Genomic DNA, 8,692 nt, shown 5'->3' with positions numbered 1-8,692 from the left:
TGACATTTGGAAGCTTCATGTTGATGGAGCATCAAACAGCAACAACGTAGGAGCAGGGGTCATCCTTGTAACTGACACGACCCAAAACCTATCTTGGAAGTCGTGACCGACCAAGCGGGTGTTAAGCTGCCGAAGGCCTACACATATTCTAGTTTAGGGATTTTTTACTTATCATTGTCAATTTAAACCATACAAGCAAAGTATGCGGAAGCGTAGAATAAATAACATAATCCCAGAGCTTCTAAGTGTACAAGTATAAAAATTACAAACCTTTAGACTACACATGATTCTCCATGGTTATTCTAGCACCTCATTCAGCCCATAACTTGCTATCTGCCTTAACCTGAAAAATTGGAAAAGGTATTCATAAGCCAAAGCTCGGGTGAGAAATGTATACCAAAGTTACAAGTTTGACCATGGAAATACCCCACATTACAAAATAGTTCAAAGCAACAATTCAAATATTTCGTTGACCATCCAGTACAAGCATTTTTGTCCGAAAGCTCATTTCTTCGGTCCAAGAGATGGACCTTTTTCATTTCATTTCTTTTTCAACTTTTGCACTTTTGAACGATAATAGCATTCAACGGGATTTATTGCCAGTCGGTCGAGGAGCGACCCCATTAAAGAGTGGTAAGATATCATTACCCGGTGATGCCTGGCTGCATCTCTTACCTTATTACTTCACGCCACTAGTATCTTTACCCGTCCCCTAGCGCTCGGGACACCGTTCGAATGAATCATATTATCACGAGCATGTACTAGCAACCAGTAAAATTCAAGTTTCCAAAACATATCGCCATGGTCTAATTTAACTGAAACTCAAAAGATTTATAAACCAGCCATCGCATGCATTGACATCAGTTAAACCAAGTAGGAAGTTCAAATTCTATATTTTCGAGCAAAATCAAGCAATGGCATCTCATTCCAAAATTTGAGATAATACATGTAACTAAGGTATGCGCAACTCACCAAAAAGAAGTAGCGTTTAGCTTTAACACGCGATCACTTCACTCCATAATACTTGCACCTAAACACATAATTATTGTGACAATTACTCACAAAATCACCTTTACTACCAACTTAGCTAAAACTAGAATAGTATCATTTTATAACTTAGTTTCAGCCATCTTCCATGTAATCCATTTTACGACAAAATTCCCAAGTTCAGGCTATTTTTCGATGTTCCAAGCTCGGGATCGTTCCGTCATAACTGGAAGGCTAGGGTTGAATTGTGTTTTCTTTAATAGAGCAGGGGTTTCAATAGGATTTCTAAGGAAAACCCCAAATTCCCTTCAGTTAACTCAATCAGTATTTTTGTTTCTGGCTTCGACGGCTAGCAACGATTGGGTAATCAATACAGGCACCTAGATTTCTAATACTTCAGTTAGAGACTTAGTTATTGGAAATTTAGTGTTAATCATGTCGAGTCGTGATTTCGGATTTTGCCGAAAAGAGGGGTTTTCTATTTTGAGCAGATGGTGAAGAGAACCCAAGAGAAAGTGAGGAGTACGGTGGAGGAGTGATGGTTTGCGTGGTTTGTGTGTCCTGTACTATACATAAAATACACGTTTTAATGTAAATTAGAGAGTGAGAAACTGTGTTTACCAGAAGAGAGAGAAAAAGGGAGTTCGGCAATGGAGTCTTTCGATGAGTGGCATGTTCGACGGGGTAGTAGTCGACTACAGGAGTTCGTTCTTCTTCTTCTCTTTTTTCTTCCTTTGCTCTCTGTCTCACTCTCTCTGTATGTGTGTAAAGGGTGGAAGAAAACAGGAGTGAGGTTGATATCCTAATTACTAAACATAATTAACAAATATAATATCCTTATACATGAATATATATACTTCGGTGGATTCAAAAGTAGAATCAACACCCATTTCACCCATGCATGCCACATGTCACCACAAAGCACCACGTGGCGCTTCGCGCCCGATCGTCGCTATTCTGGTTCGTTCGCGTACAAATTCCGGTCTCCAAAAATTCTTATAATTTCAACATAAACAAATAAAAATATGAGGATCATTGTAACGGTGTTCGATTTTCAAGGAAAAATTCTAACTTAAAATAACTCGTACAGTGTATTAGATGTAACTCAATTGTCCCATAGCATTTACAAAATTAAATCTGAATTCACACATTCATTTAGATAACGATACACTTCGCATAGCCTAACTTACTATTAGAATTAACTTAGAGTGTCGAGTTCCTATTTGGGTCACGTGATTAGAATTTTAAAAGTTAGGATTTTACAGTAACCCCTTGTGGTATTCTTTATGAAAGTGCTATCACAATCAGCTTCCCAGCCACGAACAATGAAGTCGAGTATGAAGCGCTGCTCGTGGGACTTCGAGTAGTTGAACGTTTACAGGTTGAAGACTTGCACGTCTTTTGTGATTCTCAACTGATTGTTAACCAAATGACGGGCGATTATGAGGCTCGGGATCCCAGGATGCTCAAGTACCAAGCTACAGCTTTGGAATTAATCCGATAGTTCAAGGGATTCCACATAGAGCAGATCAACCGAGAGAACAATGCTCACGCCGACGCTCTTGCAAGCCTAGCCTCGGCTAACAAAGCCTCAGAATACAGAAACATCAGCCTCAGTGAAATTTTCGAGCCAAGCTTTGAAGCCCCAAAAGAGGTCCTCTGTATCACTCTCGACCCTAGTTGGATGGACGAGATCGTCGCTCTTCTCAAAAGCGGCACACTCCCCTCGGACAAAAAAGAAGCCCACCGAGTTTGCAGCAAAGCAGCCTATATTGGATTTTTGAAAATGACCAACTTTATAGAAAAAGCTTCACCGGGCAGTACCTTCGAGTTATCCATCCTTCTGAGGTTCCAACAATTTTGGCCGAGCTTCATTCTAGAAGCTGCGGCTGTTATTCAGGTGGTCATTCCCTTTGTTAATGAGCCTTAAGCCAGGGCTACTTTTGGAAGGGTATTGATAAGCACCCGATAATGCAATGTAGGGTGCGCTAGTTATCTAGTTTAGTTAATTTTATCATTTAATTAGTTGTCATTAACTACTTTTGTGCGTAGAATTTGCTAGTTCTGTTTTGTAGAAAATCACTAAATAAAAGAGTTTTAAGCGTAAAGCATATCAAGAAATTCATAGACCCAAAGGTGACCTGTCGGTTCGAAAAGACAAATGGCCAAGGCAGAGAGCAAGACCAAGTTCTGAAGACAAGCGACTCGGCATCGATAGGAAGCAATTCATTTAATCAGTACCAAAGCAGCCATCAAAAGTCAGCGTAACCACTTCAGCATCGATGGAGATGATATATTCAATTGGTACCAATCAGTCTTCACATCAACCCCTAACATGCTCGGCATCGGTAGAATAAAATCTTTCCCATTTGTACCGAGGCCTCTAGCATGGCAACTTAAGGCCTTCCCAATCGGTACCGAGGGCTCTCAGAGGGGATTTTCAGAGCATCTCTTTAGAATATTCCGTGCGCGTACCTTGAAGTATAAAAGCCTGTGATGTCACTTGTAAAAAAAACTTTTGGATTGCATAATTTAGATTTAGCCTAGATTTATTTGCTTTTTGAATTGTTCTTCATTGTTCTTCTTTTTCCAGCTCTTTAAATTTAATTTTCTGCCTTAGTTAATTAGTTTTTGCTATTGTAGTCTTCATTAAAGTTGTAGCCGCTACTCTGATCAATCGTTTAATCTAGTTTTCTTCTAGTGTTGTTATTTCAATTATGCTAAGTAGATTTTTGCTTGCTCTTATCTTCATAGATATGTGTGCGTAGTTTTCTAGGGTTAGGTCATGGGGTGAATAGCACCCCATGGCTTGAGTAAAATTGCATTTTTCATCATAAAGTTTAAACCTTTGGTTTGAAAATTGATGTGGGGTTCAGGTTTATTTGTCAAATTGCTAAGGTGTTAACCTCCTTGATTAGGTGTAGGTAAGAGCATTGCCTACTTACCACACATGATGCTTGGAGCTCTGTCGCTCGAGGCGTTTGCTAAATAAATTTTAGAGCTAGCTTGATAATCGAACCATTCTATCTTCCGGGTTAAGAACCTTAGTTGAGTATCTTAAACCACGTATTTGGGTGAGAAATGTAATTGGACTTGAGTCATGAGTGTTCATTATTTCGAGACCTAACCTGCTTTTTATCCTAGTTTATTTGCTTTTAATTTAGCCTTTTTACTTTCCACCGCAAACGTAAAACAAAGTTGGCTGCCTAAAACCCAAAAACCGTGCTTACTTCTACAAATCCAGCAAAGTCATACTAATTATTCCCGTGGTTACGATCCTGGTCTTCCAGATTATTATGCTTCAACTGACGTATTAAGCCCTACGCTTGGGGTGTTATTCCTTATATCGAAGCGAACAAAGCAGGTATAAAGAAGGATTGTGAAGAAGTGGTTAAGAAATGCAAGCATTGCCAATTTTTTTCTCCTGTTCCAAAGCAACCTGCTCAGGCCCTCAAACCTATTACTAGTCCTTGGCCTTTCGCTCATTGAGGCTTGGACATAGTTGGTAAACTCCCCACTGCCCCCAATGGCTTCAAGTTTTTGATAACGGCAACTGATTACTTTTCAAAGTGGGTAGAGGTCGAGCCTCTCATTACAACAATCGAGGCTGAAGTTCGGCATTTCGTTTGGAGAAACATCGTAACACGGTTCGTCGTTCCATACGCAATCGCCTCTGATAACGGTTCCCAGTTTGTCGGCAAAGAGCTCACAAGGCTTTGTGCTGAATTTGGTATTCGTTCTTCAATTCTAACCCATCCTATTCACAAGGCAACGGCCTGGCCGAGGCCATGAACAAGACCGTGTGTGCTGGTATCAAACGTCAGCTAGACTCCAAACGAGGAAGATGGGCCGAGGAACTACCTCGAGTTCTTTGGGCCTACCGCTCCACCTCAAGATGCTCCACGGGCCAGACTCCTTTTGCAATGGCCTTTGGCATGGAGGCTATAATTCCACTTGAATCCAGGTTCCCAACCCTACGAACTGAAACTTTTGATCCACAAACAAATGATGATGCAGTGGCCACAGAGCTCGTTCTAGTCGAGGAAAAAAGGGACGATGCTCAGCGTCAGCTAGCCAGCTATCAACAAGAAGTTGCTCGGGGCTATGATCAAAATGTTCAGCTCAAGTAGTTCAAAACGGATGATTGGATTTGGAGGAAGGTTGTCCGAGCCAGTCAAAAGACTAAATTCAAACCTAATTGGGAAGGACCCTATAGGGTAATCAAAGAAATCGGCAACAGCTCCTTCAAAATTGGAGGATAAAGATGGCAAGGAGATAGAGAATTCTTAGAATGCCTTGAACTTGAGAAAGGCCTATCTCTAGAACGGAGCCTCGGATTTGTCTATCCCACCCTACTTTTTACAAGAAGTCAATTAGAAGAATAGCTCGGCTTGAGCTTGTTTCGGCCATTATCCGTCCTTTATTTATAAACTTTTGTACTTATCTTGAATGAATTTCAAGTTAATGAGAATGACCACTTTTTCCAAATACAACAATTTTATCACTCATACTCTTGTTTCATTTAACCGTTCGACTTCGGTCACCCAGCTCGGCCTTTGAGCCATTGCTTCGGCCCTCCAGATGGCCATCATAAGCACGTTCGGATCACAAATCCACAAAAACTTTAAACACATGCCGGGCCTCAGACGGATTGACGTTCGGCCACATTAGATAGTTAATCCAGCTGCTAACTTTTAGTTCAGCTACGTTCATATTTGACTTGAACATTTGGCCATCATTAACATTTACTTAGCATTTTTCTTACTTTGGTATAAGACTGACATTTGAGCCGAGCCTTACACCAAAATAGGGGCTATCATGAGTAAATGGCTTCAAAAAATGCATGAAAGCAAAACAGGGTCTGAGAACCCTCATCAAAACAATGAAAAATATCTCTAAGGTATGAAGAAATATTTAACCATCCAGACAAGCAACACAATTGGAAAATTTTCTGAGGCGTGGAAAACAGAACATGTACTTAGGAAAATCCTATCAAGGAGGCACGACGTGGTGGATCGTTCGATACCGTCCCCTTTCAAACTATTACATCAAAAGCAGATTGCTAATTGTTCGGCATAGTTCCTAGACAAACTATTACATCTGGCACGACAAACCCCAATGTCCGGAGCCGTCCAGTCCAAAATAAAGTTTTAAGTACTTGAAAAGAAAAAAGACTTAAAACAAATTCTAGAGCAGTGTAAAGGTCTTCATCTACGACAACCGATCGACCCAGCTTCGGCTCCTGCGGTTGATCTTCCACTTCAGTCAATCTGTACCCATTCGTCTTCAGCAACTTTCTCCTGAGCCTTGGCAGGTCGTTCGCGATCGCCGTCCTCGGATGTGCGCTCATCAACCCTTCCTTGTTGTTTGGCGACAAATCCATCTAGCATTTCTTCATCATCATCCTCGGGAGGTAATGGCTGGCACTCCTCCTCAATGTATGGAAGCTCGCGATCAGGAACGGCAGGTTCGGGAAGTTGCTTAAGAAAACCAGACTCGGGCTGAATCGCCATCACCCCGACCATCGCGTTGGCACTAGCAGCATAACCTAGCTTGAAGAAATCTGGCAACCTCACCTTCAACTTGTCATTCACCATTCTGTGAGCAATTTGGGTGTACTCTAGGCTGCCCGTTTGATCACAGCCTCATACCCCTTGGCGTCGGCAATCCTTGTCTTTTCCTTTTCCTCTTCCTTTACCTTTTTCGCGTTGGACTGAGCGGTCTTGGCAGCAGCTCTAGCGTCGGCCAGCTCGTTCTTCAGCCTCTCAACTTTGGCCTCCGAATCCTTAACCTGCTGCTCTGAGATCCTCCATTTTGTGTGAAAGGAGTCTCGGTCTGACCTCTACCGCTCATGCTCTGCTATAACCTTTGTTGCCTTATCATAGACCTTCAACGCAGCTTGCCCAGCCTGACAAAAGAGCAAGTCAGGTTCTAATATCCAAGTCAAAGGATATACCTGCACGAGGTGAGAACACATTTCGCTGAGCCCTGGAATCAGTTCGGTGGGAACTTGATCAACGTCCCTCAGAAGGGCCAACCCCCTCAGCAGAGTGACTGCAAGGCTCGGCTCTTCCTTAACGGAATCCTGGAGAAGCACGACCTTACCGTCAGGGAAGGTATAGGAGGGGCTGAACCCTCTTCGAACATAAGCATCGGCCTGAAGCTCGAACGTATTGACTAGAGGATCGAGGGTAACTTCTTTCACGGGTGAGGCTCGGATATTTTCGGAAGGGTTAGATGAGAAACGCTCGGTGGGGGAACATCTTCCAAGGTTTTCTGCCTCTTCTCCCGCTGCTACTGGTCGGAAGGGCCCCTGTTCTCACCCGGATTGGTCGTCTTGGTGGGGATGACGGGCCTTGGAACATTTCTTCGAGACATTTCTTCGGTGTTCGGTTCAACGACTCGAAGCGGCACGTCTAAACCTGGGATCGCCGGTCCAGATACGTCATTCAGCCCTAGCGGTGTGAACCACTCCTCGGCAGTCCAACCATACTTCGGAAGCTTAACCCTCGGCTGTTTCTTTTTACGAGCTCCCTCGGCGTTTGAAGCTACTCTCTTCTTCTTTTGGATACCTTTTGAGGTCGACGGGGCTCCTTGCTTCTTCTTGCTCGGTGCGCCCTCATTGTTCTTCTCCTTCCTTTTAAGCACACCCTTGTATGAGGGTACGTAGTCCAGAAGGGTTGGAGCGTGTAGGCAAACTTAAGCGAGAAGCATCTCGCAGGCCTTGGCTCGAGAATTTGTGTTTAGAACCTTCAAAATTGGGCCGAGCTCTCCAAAAAAGAGAAAAAAATTCAGCAACAAATGTAAATAAATACAACATATCAAAAGTAACCCAGGAGTGTCACGACCCTAGCCCGCCCTTAAAGGCTCTAGTCACAACAAAGCGCCAGTGATTCGATCACTAAGGCCATATCAAAGTTAAACATCTCATTAGCAAATGACTAAAAGGGACACAAGTACGAATAGCGGAAGCAAAACCCCATTTGATTCACATATGCCAAAACTAAAAGTCTTTACAAGGATCTCTACATTGCAAACCACCCAGAGCTGTGCATATTTACATGCAAAAATATTCACCAAGAACAACTCCCTATCTACAAGTCCACATCTACTTAGCGCGACCAAAAGAAGACTGCATGTCACCACTCTATTCCCCGTTGCCTGAAAGGTGGAAAAATTCATAACCCAAAGCTCGTATGAATGATTAATACGCAATTTACATGCTTTCCATGGACAATGATAAAACCATTTAAAAATGAATCATTTCTCATAGCAACATAGCATAGTAATGCACATCCTCTATTCATTTCATATCTACCAGGCGTCCCCGGTAGTAGATAAGTTAAGACGTCTCTTGTTATCCGATATAATAGCCTTGTCTTGCTAGCCTTTTAGCACGTGCCCCCTAGCAAGCTGGGACGTGGGAGGATGCCATTAATAGATATAAAACATGTCCACCTTTCATTTATATTCCATGGAGTTCATATCAAAGTATAAAACATCATTGAAGTGAAAAGCTTATAACAAACCATGTGTTTTGGGTAATAATCACTCACCTCGTATCCACGTGTCACCCGAACCTCCTAAGACAATTAGGCAACAAAACATGATTAGAGGATGTCAAACAAGCCTATTTTTAATGAACATAAGGTCCTATGGTAAGAATATGAAATTAGATAGCTAGCCTTAAAAATTAGTCACAGAA

At 42.3% G+C, this 8,692-nt stretch overlaps 1 long non-coding RNA gene across 1 annotated transcript; it reads right to left on the bottom strand.

Annotated features, from left to right (window-relative positions):
• Positions 1–345: 345 nt before the first annotated feature.
• Positions 346–1,987, bottom strand: LOC131333505 (uncharacterized). Its single transcript, XR_009201826.1, has 3 exons — positions 1,609–1,987; positions 973–1,030; positions 346–712 (listed from the first exon to the last, which is right to left on the bottom strand). It is a non-coding gene; the product is annotated as an uncharacterized LOC131333505 (long non-coding RNA).
• Between the last annotated feature and the right edge of the window lie 6,705 nt (positions 1,988–8,692).

This window comes from Rhododendron vialii, chromosome 7a (assembly GCF_030253575.1).
Source record: "Rhododendron vialii isolate Sample 1 chromosome 7a, ASM3025357v1".
In the NCBI taxonomy this organism is placed as follows: Eukaryota; Viridiplantae; Streptophyta; class Magnoliopsida; order Ericales; family Ericaceae; genus Rhododendron; species Rhododendron vialii.
Note: the sequence above shows the minus strand (reverse complement) of the source record. Positions and strands in the feature narration are given on the sequence as shown.